Here is a 14,259-nt window from a genome sequence, read left to right as displayed (position 1 = left end):
ATGCATATTAATTTCTTAAATCGTGCATTATCATAGAGATTTGTCAGGAAACCTTTTAAAACCATGCTTTTAATAATTATGGTTTGCCAAACATAGAAGTCCTCCATTATCCACAAGGGATACATTCAGAGAAACCCAAGTGGGCTGGACCTGGTGGCTCAGCATGCCTGTAATCCTGGCATTTTGGGAGGCTGAGGCCGGAAGATCACTTGAGATCAGGAGTTTGAGACCAGCCTGGACAACACAGTGAGATCTCGTCTCTATTAAATTTTAAAATTAAAAAATTATAAAACAACCCCCTCGTGGATGCCTAAAGCCCATATAGTGAACCCTATATATGGACTGTTTTTTTCCTATACACATCTATGATAAAATTTATAAATTAGGCACAGTAAGAGATTGACAACAGTTAATAATAAAATAGAACAGTTATAACAATATACTAAAAGTAATGTGAATGTGGTCTCTGAAAATATTATTGTATTTTCGAACTGTGGTTGACCACAGAAACTGAAACTCGGGAAACCCCTAAAAGTGAAACCACGGATAAGCGGGCACTACTGTACAGTGAATACTCCCTAAAATTTAAGGTCCGAAGTCCATGTCTGAAAACTTTAAATTATTACTCAAAAAAGAAGTATTAGAATGTGAAAAAGCAGGTTACGTACTGAAAAGCATATGTGGTATGATACCACATTTGTATAAAATATATAAATGCAAAAAAGTAGTTTAGAAGGGTATAAACTAACATTTTGGTGATCTTTGGGTGGCAGGATTGTTGATTTTTTTTCCCATCTGCTTTTATCAACATTTTCTCTATTACACAAAGTATTTCGTATAACCAAAAATATTAGTTATAGGCTAGCATAAAAGGTAAAAAGCTGAAAAAGAACTTCAAGAAATTTTTCCTTCTTCTAAATCAGAAGGATTCCAACTGCAGTAGTAAGAAAAAAAGATCTCAATGGCAAACACTGAAGAAAAGATTGGTTAAGAGGTTCATGTTATACCACAAGGACATACCCTTCAAGGAAATAATCTAAACTCGTAACTCTTACTGGTTTGATAAGGAGCAATTAACTATCACGTACTGTTGTTCTTTCTTGCTGTTAACCACACAAACACCTCAATTAATGAGTTCTCGGGGGCGGGGGTGAAGCGGTGTTCTTTTTAAAAACCATGTTGGAAAAAAGAGGAAAAAAAAGTTAGGACAAAAAGGTTTGGTTTTCTGGTCGCAGTGCTGTGGAGGGCCGCGGAGAGCGGCAAGTTCCGAGCAGGCTACACTAAAGGAATCTGCGCGGCCAGCCACCCTAAATGGAAGGGAATGCAAAGCCTCCTGCAACCTCCACAGCGCCGGGCGGCGAGAATGCCTCCTAAGCGTCGCAAGACTCCAACACCTGGAAGGTCTTACGCTTTCCAAGTTATGTGTACAGCTGCTAACTGTTTCTGACAATAACACACAAGAACTGGAAGGACTCTTCTGCAAATGTAGCTATTACGTGTGTGAAGCTCAACCAACTCTCTCGATGCAAAAGTAAGACATTCTAATAAGGCCACAGCCTCGGTTTTGCCAACTGGGGTAACTGAAAACATCCTACCGACTCTCTACAGCTAACAAACCGTCTCTGCTAAAATCCTGGCACATATAAACAGCCACTTTGGTGAAGTCTGCCTTTAAACAGCAACACGGGACTTCGGGTACAGCTGGTAACCAGTTTATCACACACTATTAGTTCCAATAAAAGGTGCTGCTACCTCTTCACTGTCAGCCTTGGTTCCACCTACTGAACAAACAGAAAAAGGGGATCCTTTAAATTCGCGACACAATAGGAGCTAAAAAGCTCTCGCTTTCAGGGTGGCAGCTTTCTTGTCTCACTTATCACAACAAAGGATGCATCCTAGTGACTTCACCGTACCCAGAAAGGGCTGAGGGAGACGGTAAACAAGATAGTGTGGATTTCGGGATTTGTGAGTTTTTCCTTCCAGCTACGACTCTCTTTTTACTCCATTATACGTCTCCACCCGTGTCGACAATCTGATCCTAAAAATAAAACCATCCGTGGCTACCTTGCCCTTTCCTGCCAAGCACCGACTCTGACATCCTGCAGAGAAAGCCCAATTGCAGACTCTGCGGGGGGCGCGGGCTCGGCAGCAGCGGAGCTTCTCCCAGTGCAGAATCGCCAGCCCGGCCGGGGAATCGCTAAGCCCGAGAAACAGCCCTGTTCTGCCGCAGCCGCCGCAGTCCCCGAGAGCCTGGGGAGCCCCCAGGAAAAACTGGGGCGAGGGGAGGGTGAGCCAGCAAACGCTGGTGGGAGAGGGGGAGACACTCACCCGCCCAGACAACAACCGATGGGGCGGGGAGGATGGGGGCCGGGACCGAGGCTCGGCAGAAAGACCGCCTGGAGCTTCCAGAAGGCTGCGGCTGCTCCGGACGCTGCTGCCGCTGCCGCTCCTGGCTGCCGGCTTCCTCCCCCTCCTCTGTTTTGATTCGAGTGACCACGTCACTCTTAGCCACAAGACCCGGATCTGATGGCTCCCGCGGGCGGCAGTGCAACAGATGGCAGCGCCTGGAGACTCCAGCGGCCCCGCCTGCCGAGCATGCGCACGCCCAGCGCCTGCCTTGTGCGTCTCGGGAAGCCGGGCGGGAGCCTGCGGCTTCAGACGCCTACGACACGCTGTGCGTGGGGGCGCGGAGCGCGGGGGATGTAGTTCCGGTTGGGAGGGGTGTGGCTGAGGACTGTGAAGCAATCGGGGCGAGGCCGGTTGTGTGTTGAACTCTTCCGCGTAGCCTGTTTCGTCGGCGGCGGACAGTGTTTTCAAATGTGTCTCCCTTTGCCCGAGCTAAAGGTTTTCCTCGACGGAGTCTTTAGAATACCGTGGTAGATGTAGACGTGGTTACAGATTGAAGTTTGTTGAGGCAGTCTACCCCTATAGAGTGCTTTTGGTTACTCAGGCCCGGATGGAAATTGGAGATGGGGATTACAAAAATACATCAAATGTGGCAGTTATTGGTTTCCTTTACCCTAACATGTTTGCACCGGAAACGACCAAAATTAAGTTCAACAGGAATATTAGTAAAGGAAATATGTAGTCGGGCTTGGTGGCTCATGCCTGTAATCCCAGCACTTCGGGAGGCCGAGGTGGGCGGATCACTTGAGGTCAGGAGTCCGAGACCAGCCTGGCTAACATGGTGAAAACCCATCTCTACTAAAAACACAAAAATTAACCAGGCGTGGTGGTGCCCGCTTGTTGTCCCAGCTACTCGGGGTGCTGAGGTGGAAGAATCGCTTAAACCCGGGAGGCGGAGGTTGCAGTGAGCCGAGATCGCGCGCGCCACTGCACTCCAGCCTGGGTGATAGTGAGACTGTCTCAAACTACATAATTAAAGATATGTGACCAAAGATGACTTGCTAGTCAGGAGATAGTAGGGAAGTAGGAGGGAATGCTGTGGCTAGGCAGCCAGCCGGCCCAAGTCTTCGTTGGTTTGGTTGTAGAGCTGGAATAAGGGTGCTGTTTCTACCCAATTTTCTTTTTAGAGCAAGTTGGTGCTTCCTACTCTCCCATTCTAGCCTCTGAGTCTCCCCGCTAAATTTTGGGGACCCTGGAAATTAACCAATTTGGCAAAATGCAGAACTATATTGTTTTCTTAGGTCCTTCAGTTGGCAAACTTTAATTAAAATGGGACAAGTGACGAAGTAAAAGTGAGTCCCAAACAAAGATTTCACAAATGTGCCTCTTTGCCAGTCTTGACGGAGAGGTGAAAGCTGCAAGCTTTCTTAACTCAGATTTGATGACTTTTTCACCTACCCAGACTTCCACCTCAGCTGTTTGGTTAATTACCCCTCAACAAGCTGAATCACCTTCCCCAAATTAGTATAATTTACAAGAGATTTTTACTTAAAGTGGATCTTGAACACAGGTAAAGGTTTCTAGAAAATTAGAGGTTTCTGGTAAAACTTGAAGTGTTTCCCAGTTAACTAACTACAAAGTAGGTATAAAGAATAAAGATTTGGGTCCTTAATCTGCAATCTTGAACTCTGCTTACTCAAATTCAGAGTTTGAGATGGAATCTGGTGCCCTAATGAGCTGACACTGTAGCAAAGGGTCTTTAATTTGTGGAACTCCAAACAAAATCTGTTATGCTGGAGTGCACCCATGTCCACGTATGTGTTTGAGAACACAGCTGTGTTTAAGAGAACAGTATGGTACAAAGTAGAATTGTACTGGTTGTTGCAACATTCTGAGTACTTGCTTTTTTTTTTTTTGAGATGGCATCTTGCTCTGTTGCCCAGGCTGGAATGCAGTGGTGTGATCATAGCTCACAACAGTCTCGAACTCCTGGGCTCAGAGTGATCCTCCCATCTTAGCCTCCTGAGTAGCTAAGACTACAGACACATGCCACCACACTAAGCTATTTTTTTTTTAATTTGTTATAGAGATAGGGTCTTGCTGTATTGTTTAGGCTGGTCTTGAACTCCTGGTCTCAAGTGATCCTCCTGTTTCAGCCTCCCAAAGTGTTGGGATTACAGGCATGGGTCACTGTGCACACGCAGTACTAGCTTTATAAATTACAGGAAAACCAAGATGTTAGGATTAGCCTGGCGGGGTGCTGTATGCCTGTAGTCCCAACTACTCAGGAGGCAGAGACATGAGAACTGCTTGAACCCTAGAGTTAGAGGCTTTGATTAGCCACTGCACTCCACCCTGGGCAACATAGCAATACCTTGTCTCAGGAAAAAAAAAAAAAAAAAAGATTTTGGGATCCTTGGTAGTCAGCCTCTAAGATGACCCCTAATGATTGTCACTTCTGGTGGTCTGCATCAGCCCTTTGAATCAGGACTGCTGTGTTTTACCAATAGAATACAGCTGAATGTGTGTGACTTCTGAGGCTGGGTCACAAAGGCACTGATTGCAGTTTTCCCTCTCATTCTCTTTGATTGCTTGCTCTGGGGGAAGGCAGTCTCCACACCACTCTGCTCGAATAGCTCTATTAACAGGCCTATGTGGAGAGGAGAAAAAGCCTCCACTAACAGCCAGCACCAACTTGCCAGCCATGTGAGTGAACTAACTTGATTGATCCTTCAGCCCTAATCAAGCATTCAGATGACTGCATCCCTGCCCAACATTTGATTGCAAGTTCATGAGAGCTAGAAGAGGCTGGCTCTTACCCACAGACACTGATATGGGATATCATGTGCTTTTTTTGTTCTGATCTTTAAGTGCAGTTTTTCCTTTTTTTTTTTTTTTTTTTTCTGAGTCTCTGTTGCCCAGGCTGGAGTGCAGCAGTGCAATCTCGGCTCACTGCAACCTCCACCTCCTGGGTTCAAGCGATTTCCTGCCTCAGCCTCCCTAGTAGCTGGGATTACAGGTGCACACCACCACGCCTGGCTAATTTTTGTATTTTTAGTAGAGACAGGGTTTCACCATGTTGGTCAGGCTGGTCTCAAACTCTTGATCTCAGGCGATCTGCCCACCTTGGCCTCCCAGAGTTATGGGATTACAGGCGTGAGCCACTGTGCCCGGCCCATAAGTGCAGTTTTTCAAAACTAAACGATGGAAGAACTAAAAAGTGTGTAATTCTATATGTAAAGAACAACATAGAATTCCTACCATACAACCAAGAGCATAGTAAACATTGGATAAATATTTGTTGAATGGACACAGAATTAAAAAAGAAACATCAATTGGAAAATTTGGAATAAATACTGATAGATAAAGGAGAAATACCATAATATATAAAGGATTCATACAAATCAATGGGGAAAATTAATGCCTGCCACACATGTATAGGTTTATAGTATGAACGGATTTATATACTTTATAGTATGAACAGATGGTTCACACACACAAAGGAAATACAAATGTTTGAAAATCTTCTAGTAATCAAAGGTAATTACAGTCTAGTAATCAAAAATTCCAAATTAAAATGATTTTCTTTTTTGGCTACTACATTAAGGAAACATATTTATTTACTTATTTTAGAGATGGGGTCTTGCTGTGTCACCCAGGCTGAAGTGCAGTGGCTATGCACAGATGTGACCATAGCACATTGCAGCCTTGAACTCCTGGGCTTAAGCAATCCTCCTACCTCAGCCTCCTGAGTAGCTGGGACTACAGGAATGCGCCACCCAGCTTTTTTTCTCTTTTAATAGACAGGATTGTCACTATGTTCACAGGCCAGGCTGTTCTCCAACTCCTGGCCTCAAGGGAAATGCAAACTACTGCACCCAGCCTGGGTAACATGGCAAAACCTTGTCTCTACAAAAATAAATAAATAAATAAATAGATAAATAAATAAATAATAATTAACCAGACCTGGTGGCGAAACTTTGTCTCTTAAAAAAAAAAAAAAAATTAACCAGACGTGGTGGTGGTGCCTGTAGTCCCAGCTACTCAGGAGGCTGAGATGGGAGGGAATGGCTTAAGCCCAGGCAGTAGAGGTTGCAGTGACTCAAGATCACGCCACTGTATTCCAGCCTGGGCGATAGAGCCAGACCTTATCTTGAAAAAAATTTTCTTTTTTTCGTATTTGAAAATAGAGATAGGGTCTCACTATGTTGCCTAGACTGGTCTCGAACTCCTGGGCTCAAGTGATCCTCCCGCCTTGGCCTCTCAAAGTACTGGGATTATAGGCATGAACCATCACACCCAGCCTATTTTATTCTTTTTGATGATATTATAAATGGAATTGCTTGCTTTTTGTTTTTGAGACAGAGTCTTGCTCTGTCACCCAGGCTGGAGTGCTATGACATAATCTCAGCTCACTGCAACCTCTACCTCCCAGGTTCAATCAATTCTCATGCCCCAGCCTCCTGAGTACCTGCGACTACAGGTGCGTGCCACCACCCTGGCTAATTTTTGTATTTTTAGTGGAGACAGGGTTTCACTATGGGCTTGAACTCCTGGGTCTTGAATACCAGGGTCTTGAACTCCTGGCCTCAAGTGATCTGCCCACGTCGACCTCCCAAAGTGCTGGGATTACAGGCATTGAGCCACATCACCTGGTCGCTTTCTTAATTTCCTTTTTAGAGTGTTCATTGTTAGTATGTAGAAATGCAGGTGATTTTTGAGTGTTGCTTTTGTAGCCTGCAACTTGGCTGAATTTATTAGTTCTAAATTTTTTTTTGGTGGATCTTTAGAGTTTTTTACATATAAGATCATGTGATCTGCAGAGATAACTTTACTTCTTCCCTTCCAATTTGAATGCTTTTTTCTTCTTCTTTTTCTCTTTATTTCCTTCTTTCTCTTTCTCTCTCTCTGTCCCTCTCCCTCCCTTCCTGCCTCTCCCTCACTCCCTCCCTGCCTCCCTTCTTTCTTTCTTTTTCTTTTCTTCTTTCCCTCTTTCCTGACTAATTTATCTGGCTAGGAACTCCACGGATATGTCAAACAGAAATAGTAATTACTCCGTGTTGATTAGTAGTAGGATCACACCAATGAATGGCCACTGCACTCCAACCTGGGCAACATAGCAACACCCTGTCTCTTAAAAAAAAAAAAATCATTAAATAATTTGAAATTACAAATACCCTACAGCACATGGAGAAATGTTATGGACATACTGTTAAGGGGGAAAATGATACAACTTGCACACTATGATTACATCTGGGTAAAAAATATTTTGCAGGCTGGGCACGGTGGCTCACGCCTGTAATCCCAGCACCTTGGGAGGCCAAAGTAGGTGGATCACCTGAGGTCAGGAGTTCGAGACCAGCCTTACCAACATGGAGAAACCCTGTCTCTACTAAAAATACAAAATTAGCCAGGCGTGGTGGCACATTCCTGTAATCCCAGCTACTCAGTAGGCTGAGGCAGGAGAATCACTTGAACCGGGAGGCAGAGGTTGTGGTGAGTCAAGATTGTGCCACTGCACTCCAGCCTGGGCAACAGACTAAGACTCTGTCTCAAAAAAATATACATACATACATACACACACACACACATATATATTATATATACACATATATATCATCTATATCTATTATGTATATATAATATATAGTATATATAACATATAGTATATATATAATATATATAGTATATATTATATATAGTATATGTATATTGCAGATGGATAAATGCTAAAGAAGGCAAGTGAAAAATAGGCAATGAGATACATCTTCATTTTATCATGTTTGGATTTTTTTGTTTTGGTTTGGTTTTTTGTTTTGTTTTTTTTTTTTTTTGAGACAGAGCCTCACTCTATCACCAGGCTGGAGTGCAGTGGCACCATCTCGGCTCACCGCAACCTCCACCTTCCAGGTTCAAGCAATTCTCCTGCCTCAGCCTCCCGCGTAGTTGGGATTACAGGCGTGCGCCACCATGCCCAGCTAATTTTTTGTATTTTTAGTAGAGACAGGGTTTCACCATGTTGTCCAGGATGGTCTGATCTCCTGACCTTGTAATCCACCCACCTCAGTCTCCCAAAATGCTGGGATTACAGGTGTGAGCCACTGTGCCCGGCCAGATTTTTTTTTTAACTTTTAGTTTGGGAGTCCATGTGAAGGTTTGTTACATAGGTAAACACAGGGGTTTATTGTACATATTATTTAATCACCCAGGTTTTTTGTCTGTTGGTTTGGTTTGGTTTTTTTTCATATGGAGTCTCACTCTGTCACCCAGGCTGGAGTGCAGTGGAGCAATCTCAGCTCAGTGCAACCTATGCCTCCCAGGTTCAAGAGATTCTCCTACTTCAGCCCCTCAGCCACCCGAGTGGCTGGGATTACAGGTGCACGCCACCATGCCCGGCTAATTTTTTTTGTATTTTTAGTAGAGACAGGGTTTCCCCAGGCTGGTCTCGAAGTCCTGACCTCAGGCGATCCACCTGCCTCAGCCTCCCAAAGTGCTGGGATTACAAGCGTGAGCCACAGCACCCGGCTCATCACCCAGCTATTAAGTCCAGTACCTAATAGTTATCTTTTCTGCTCCTCTCCCTCCTCCCACCTGCCCCTTGGAATTTTAAAAATATTTCAGTTGCTGAACTGTAGTTGGGACTTAGCATTAAGAATTACTGAGTTTTGGCCGGGCGCGGTGGCTCAAGCCTGTAATCCCAGCACTTTGGGAGGCCGAGACGGGCGGATCACGAGGTCAGAGACCTCCTGGCTAACATGGTGAAACCCCGTCTCTACTAAAAAATACAAAAAAACTAGCCGGGCGAGGTGGTGGGCGCCTGTAGTCCCAGCTACTCGGGAGGCTGAGGCAGGAGAACGGCTTAAACCCGGGAGGCGGAGCTTGCAGTGAGCTGAGATCCGGCCACTGCCCTCCAGCCTGGGCGACAGACCGAGACTCCGTCTCAAAAAAAAAAAGGAATTACTGTGTTTTGGCCGGGCGTGGTGGCTCAAGCCTGTAATCCCAGCACTTTGGGAGGCCGAGACGGGCAGATCACGAGGTCAGGAGATCGAGACCATCCTGGCTAACACGGTGAAACCCCGTCTCTACTAAAAAATACAAAAAACTAGCCGGGCGAGGTGGCGGGCGCCTGTAGTCCCAGCTGCTCGGGAGGCTGAGGCAGGAGAATGGCGTGAACCCGGGAGGCGGAGCTTGCAGTGAGCTGAGATCCGGCCACTGCACTCCAGCCTGGGTGACACAGCGAGACTCCGTCTCAAAAAAAAAAAAAATTACTGTGTTTTTAATAGTAATATTCTAAGGTATTGGTTATCATTCTTGAAATTAATCCCCTCTGTTCCAAAGAGTATATGAGACTGATGTTTTATCTCAGACCTAAAGGATTTTTCTTGTTGTTGTTTAGAGATGGGGTCCTGTTATGTGGTTCGGGCTGGACTCAAACTCCTGACCTCAGGTTATCCACCCACCTTGGCCTCCCAAAGTGCTGGGATTACAGGCATGAGCCACTGCACCCGGCCACAAGACTTTATATATTCATTGTTTGCTGTATAATAATAGACGTTATTGTTTACCAACTTTTTAGAAAGTAATAAAATTAAGCTAAACCAGTAATAAGAATAATTCTTCAAGCTTTTTTATAATAGAAGTTGAAGGGCCAGGCGCGGTGGCTCACGCCTGTAATCCCTGCACTTTGGGAGGCCGAGGTGGGTGGATCACTTGAGATCAGGAGTTCGAGACCAGCCTGGCCAACATGGTGAAACCTCGTCTCTTCTAAAAATACAAAACTTAGAAGGGCATGGTGGCATGTCCCTGTAGTCCCAGCTATTCAGGAAGCTGAGGCAGAAGAATTGCTTGAATCTGGGATGCGGAGGTTTCAGTGAGCCGAGACAGCACCACTACACTCCAGCTGGGGCAACAGAGCGAGACTCCATCTCAAAAAAACGAAAGTGAAGGAGACAGGACCTAATGAGGGAAAACAGGGAAGACACCAGTGGTTTTATGGGGAATTTTTTTTTTTTTTTTTTTTTTGAGACGGAGTCTCACTCTGTCGCCCGGGCTGGAGTGCAGTGGCACAATCTCAGCTCACTGCAAGCTCCATCTCCCGGGTTTACGCCATTCTCCTGCCTCAGCCTCCTGTGTAGCTGGGACTACAGGCGTCCGCCACCTCGCCCGGCTAGTTTTTTGTATTTTTTAGTAGAGACGGGGTTTCACCGTGTTAGCCAGGATGGTCTTGATCTCCTGACCTCGTGATCCGCCCGTCTCGGCCTCCCAAAGTGCTGGGATTACAGGCTTGAGCCACCGCGCCCGGCCAAAATATTTGAAAAAGAAAGACACTTAGGATGAGAAAAATAAAAGACAAACTATTTGTCCCCTGACTTTGGGGATCATGTTTAATATGTAAGTGTGGAGAAGTAGGTATGATAGCTTCAGTATAGTTCCCGTCTGCTCTTCAGCATTTCTTTCTTTTCACACTCACACATGCAATTTGGGATTATTGAGTTCTGGCATCCACTAAGGTACATCACTTTCCCCATTTCCCACCTGACACTCCACAAAGATATTCCTGTCTCTTTCTCTAAAGTTTAAAAGACATCACTTCTGCTGTTGGAATATTCTCTTATTCTCTTTTCTAATGCGATATTTAGGATTGTGAATCTTGAAGGTGCCCCAAGCATTGTAGAAGGACTTTAAGTGCTCCTCTCCTGTTCTAGCTGTTGTAGTATGTCTTCATCTGATTAAATCTATAAACCTTTTAGCTTCAGCCGCAATTCAAAATATCATACTAGCAAAGATTTTAAAGTTAAAAAGAGAAGGAAATAAGCCAGGGAGGAGCTGAGAAGTGCAGGAATTCCACTGGGCCCCTTCTATGGACTCTTCTATGGACTGCCTATCTGTCTTACTCTTAGTAGTGGAAACCAGCAGCTCTATGATTTGGAAACCAGCTATAAATTCTAAGATGCACACTGTTCTTTTTTCTTTTTCTTTTTTTTTGAAGCTTACCCACAGCTGACACACTTTTAAAAAATCATGTAACCAAGATAAAGGTAGGTATGCAGATGGTACAAAGTCCTGTAGTAGATTCCAAATGCAATTGTTAAAAAGAATCTAAGGCCAGGCGCGGTGGCTCACACCTGCAATCCCAGCACTTTGGGAGGCCCAGGTGGGCGGATCATGAGCTCAAGAGTTCGAGACCAGCCTGGCCAACATAGTGAAGCCCTGTCTCTACTAAAAATAAAAAAATTAGCCAGGCATGGTGGCACACACCTGTAGTCCCAACTACTCGGAAGGCTGAGGCGGAAGAATCACTTGAACCCAGGAGGCGGAGGTTGTGGTAAGCAGAGATCACACCATTGCACTGCAGCTTGGGTGACAAAGTGAGACTCTGTCTCAAAAAAAAGAAAAGAAAAGAAAAGAATCTAAATGCCAAATTAATGGAATACTGAAATAGATGAAGAGATGTTCCTTTTCTCAATGGGTTATAATCTAGGATTAACTCTCAATAGAGGTACTTTGGTTCTCAAAAGAAGCTATGCATCTTAAAGAGGTTAATTGGAAAGTAATGCCCTAGAAGGTTTCAATGTACCCTCTGGATAGGATCATGGGTCAGCAACAGACCAGGCATTCAGTTAAGTGACACAGTATGAAAATGCTCTGCAAACAGTAATGAACTAGAAAGAACACAACCAATTCTGAGACATTTGTAAAATTTGTCTGATACACATATTTGCAAGTCTCTACCACAAAACATGTACTTATGCTTCTAATTAAATGAAATAGTGTGGATAAATTCAGCTCATATAATTTTCTATGTCAGAGATTATTTAACTTTATTTATATATTTTTTATTTGTTTGTTTATTTATTTATTTTGGACAGAGTCTCGCTGTCGCCCAGACTGGAGTGCAATGGGGAGATCTTGGCTCATTACAACCTCCACCTCCCGGGTTCAAGTGGTTCTCCTGCCTCAGCCTCCCGAGTAGCTGGGAGTACAGGTGCGCACCACCACATCCAGCTAATTTTTGTATTTTCAGTGGAAATGGGGTTTCACCATGTTGGCCAGGCTGGTCTCGAACTCCTGACCTCAGATGATCTGCCTGCCTCGGCCTCCCAAAGTGCTGGGATTACAGGCATGAGCCACCGTGCTTGGCTTCACTCTAAATAGCATCCTGGGCCAGGCACAGTGGCTCACACCTGTAACTCCAGCACTTTGGGAGGCAGAGGCAGGCAGATCACCTGAGCTCAGGAGTTTGAGACCAGCCTGGCCAAAATCATGAAACCCCATCTCTACAAAAAATACAAAAATTAGCCAAGTGTGGTGGTGTGCACTTGTACTCCTAGCTACATGGGAGGCTGAGGTGGAGGTTGCAATGAGCCAAGATCGTGCCACTGCACTCCAGCCTTGGCAACAGAGTCTCCAAAATAAAAAGATTAAATGGGTTGGCTAGCTACTTTCATAATTTCTAATTCATTTTAAAAACCCAAATAAGTCCAGGCAAGATGGCTCACACCTGTAATCCCAACACTTTGGAAGGCCAAGGCAGGAGGATCATTTGAGGCCAAGAGTGTGAGACCAGCTTAAGCAACATAGCAAGACCCCATCTCCACAAAACTTTATTTAAAATTTAGCTGAGCATGGTGGTGTGTGCCTGTAGTCCTAGTTACTCAGGAGACTGAGGCTGGAGAATTGTTTAAGCCCAGGAGTTTGAGGCTGCAGTGAGCTGTGATCGTACCACTGTACACCAGCCTGAGTGACGGACTAAGACCTTGTCTAAAAAATATGTCACAAAAGAAAACCAAATAGATCAGAGGAGTTAAAGTTAATTGTGATTATCATAAGATTTTATGCATCTCAAGGCTAAGATGATCATACTTGTTAGATAACATAATCTAGCCGGGCGCAGTGGCTCACGCCTGTAATCCCAGCACTTTGGGAGGCCAAGGTGGCTGGATCACGAGGTCAAGAGATAGAGACCATCCTGGTCAACATGGTGAAACTCCGTCTCTACTAAAAATACAAAAATTAGCTAGGTCTGGTGGCGGGCACCTATAGTCCAAGCTACTCAGGAGGCTGAAGCAAGAGAATCGCTTGAACCCAGGAGACAGAGGTTGCAGTGAGCAGAGATTGTGCCACTGCGCTCCAGCCTGGTAACAGAGAAAGACTCCATCTCAAAAAAAAAAAAAAAAAAAGAAATAAAAGAAAAGAAAGGTAACATAATCTTTAAATTTTTACATTTTTAGTCAGATCCCTAATTTCCTTATTTTATTTTTATATATCGGAGACAGAGTCTCACTATGTTGCCCAGACTGGTCTCGAATTTGTAGGCTTAAGCAATCCTCCTCCTCAGCCCCACAAAGTGCTGGGATTACAGGCATAAACTACCTTGCCCAGATCCCTAATTTCTACCTCTTTTATTTAAACTAAATCTTTTTGCTCAGACTTTCTTTCCATTACACACTAATGGACCTGAACCTGAACAGTGACTTGTAGACCACCGAACAAACTTAGAAACAGTAATCAACTCAGTGGTGATAAGCACCGCAATCACCCTGATTATGGTCTCTGAAGATGATTTCCCACTGAACTCCTCGCAAGCTTAGGGAAGGAAATGTGCAAGGTGGGCCCAAAACATTTTATTATACCGTGAAGCTATCAAAGCTATCAAGATCATGTTAAAAAGACATAAGGTCCAACTTGAAGGGACTCACATTGACCAAAGATTTGTCAATTTGAGAATTAAAAAGCAGAATAACTTTTGGCCAGGCTTGGTGGCTCACGCCTGTAATCCAACACTTTGGGAGGCTGAGGCAGAAGAATTGCTTCAGCCCACAAGTTCAAGACTAGCCTGGGCAACATAGTAAGACTCCATCTCTACCAAAGAATACAAAAATTAGCCAGGTGTGGTGGTGCACTCCTGTAGTC

General features: G+C 44.6%; 1 protein-coding gene and 1 long non-coding RNA gene across 4 annotated transcripts in view; one reads left to right on the top strand and one right to left on the bottom strand.

Moving 5' to 3' along the window:
- The window catches only part of LOC105487728 (small integral membrane protein 14), a 91,850-nt gene extending 89,257 nt beyond the window's left edge, over window positions 1-2,593 (bottom strand). The window contains exon 1 of the mRNA XM_011751349.2: window positions 2,329-2,593. The gene's annotated coding sequence lies outside the window, so the exon portion shown is untranslated. The remainder of the gene's footprint in view (window positions 1-2,328) is intronic.
- Window positions 2,594-2,648: 55 nt separating this feature from the next.
- The window catches only part of LOC139362434 (uncharacterized), a 32,938-nt gene continuing 21,327 nt past the window's right edge, over window positions 2,649-14,259 (top strand). Inside the window, exons 1-2 of one of the 3 annotated variants that reach the window (XR_011621348.1) lie at window positions 2,649-2,844; window positions 4,954-5,052. This is a non-coding gene — a long non-coding RNA (uncharacterized lncRNA). Of the gene's footprint in view, window positions 2,877-4,953; window positions 5,053-14,259 lie in introns of all 3 variants that reach the window. The other 2 variants (XR_011621347.1, XR_011621349.1) reach the window with 2 other exon arrangements.

The sequence above is a fragment of the Macaca nemestrina genome, chromosome 3, assembly GCF_043159975.1.
Source record: "Macaca nemestrina isolate mMacNem1 chromosome 3, mMacNem.hap1, whole genome shotgun sequence".
In the NCBI taxonomy this organism is placed as follows: domain Eukaryota; kingdom Metazoa; phylum Chordata; class Mammalia; order Primates; family Cercopithecidae; genus Macaca; species Macaca nemestrina.
This window is presented reverse-complemented; position numbering and strand designations above follow the sequence as displayed.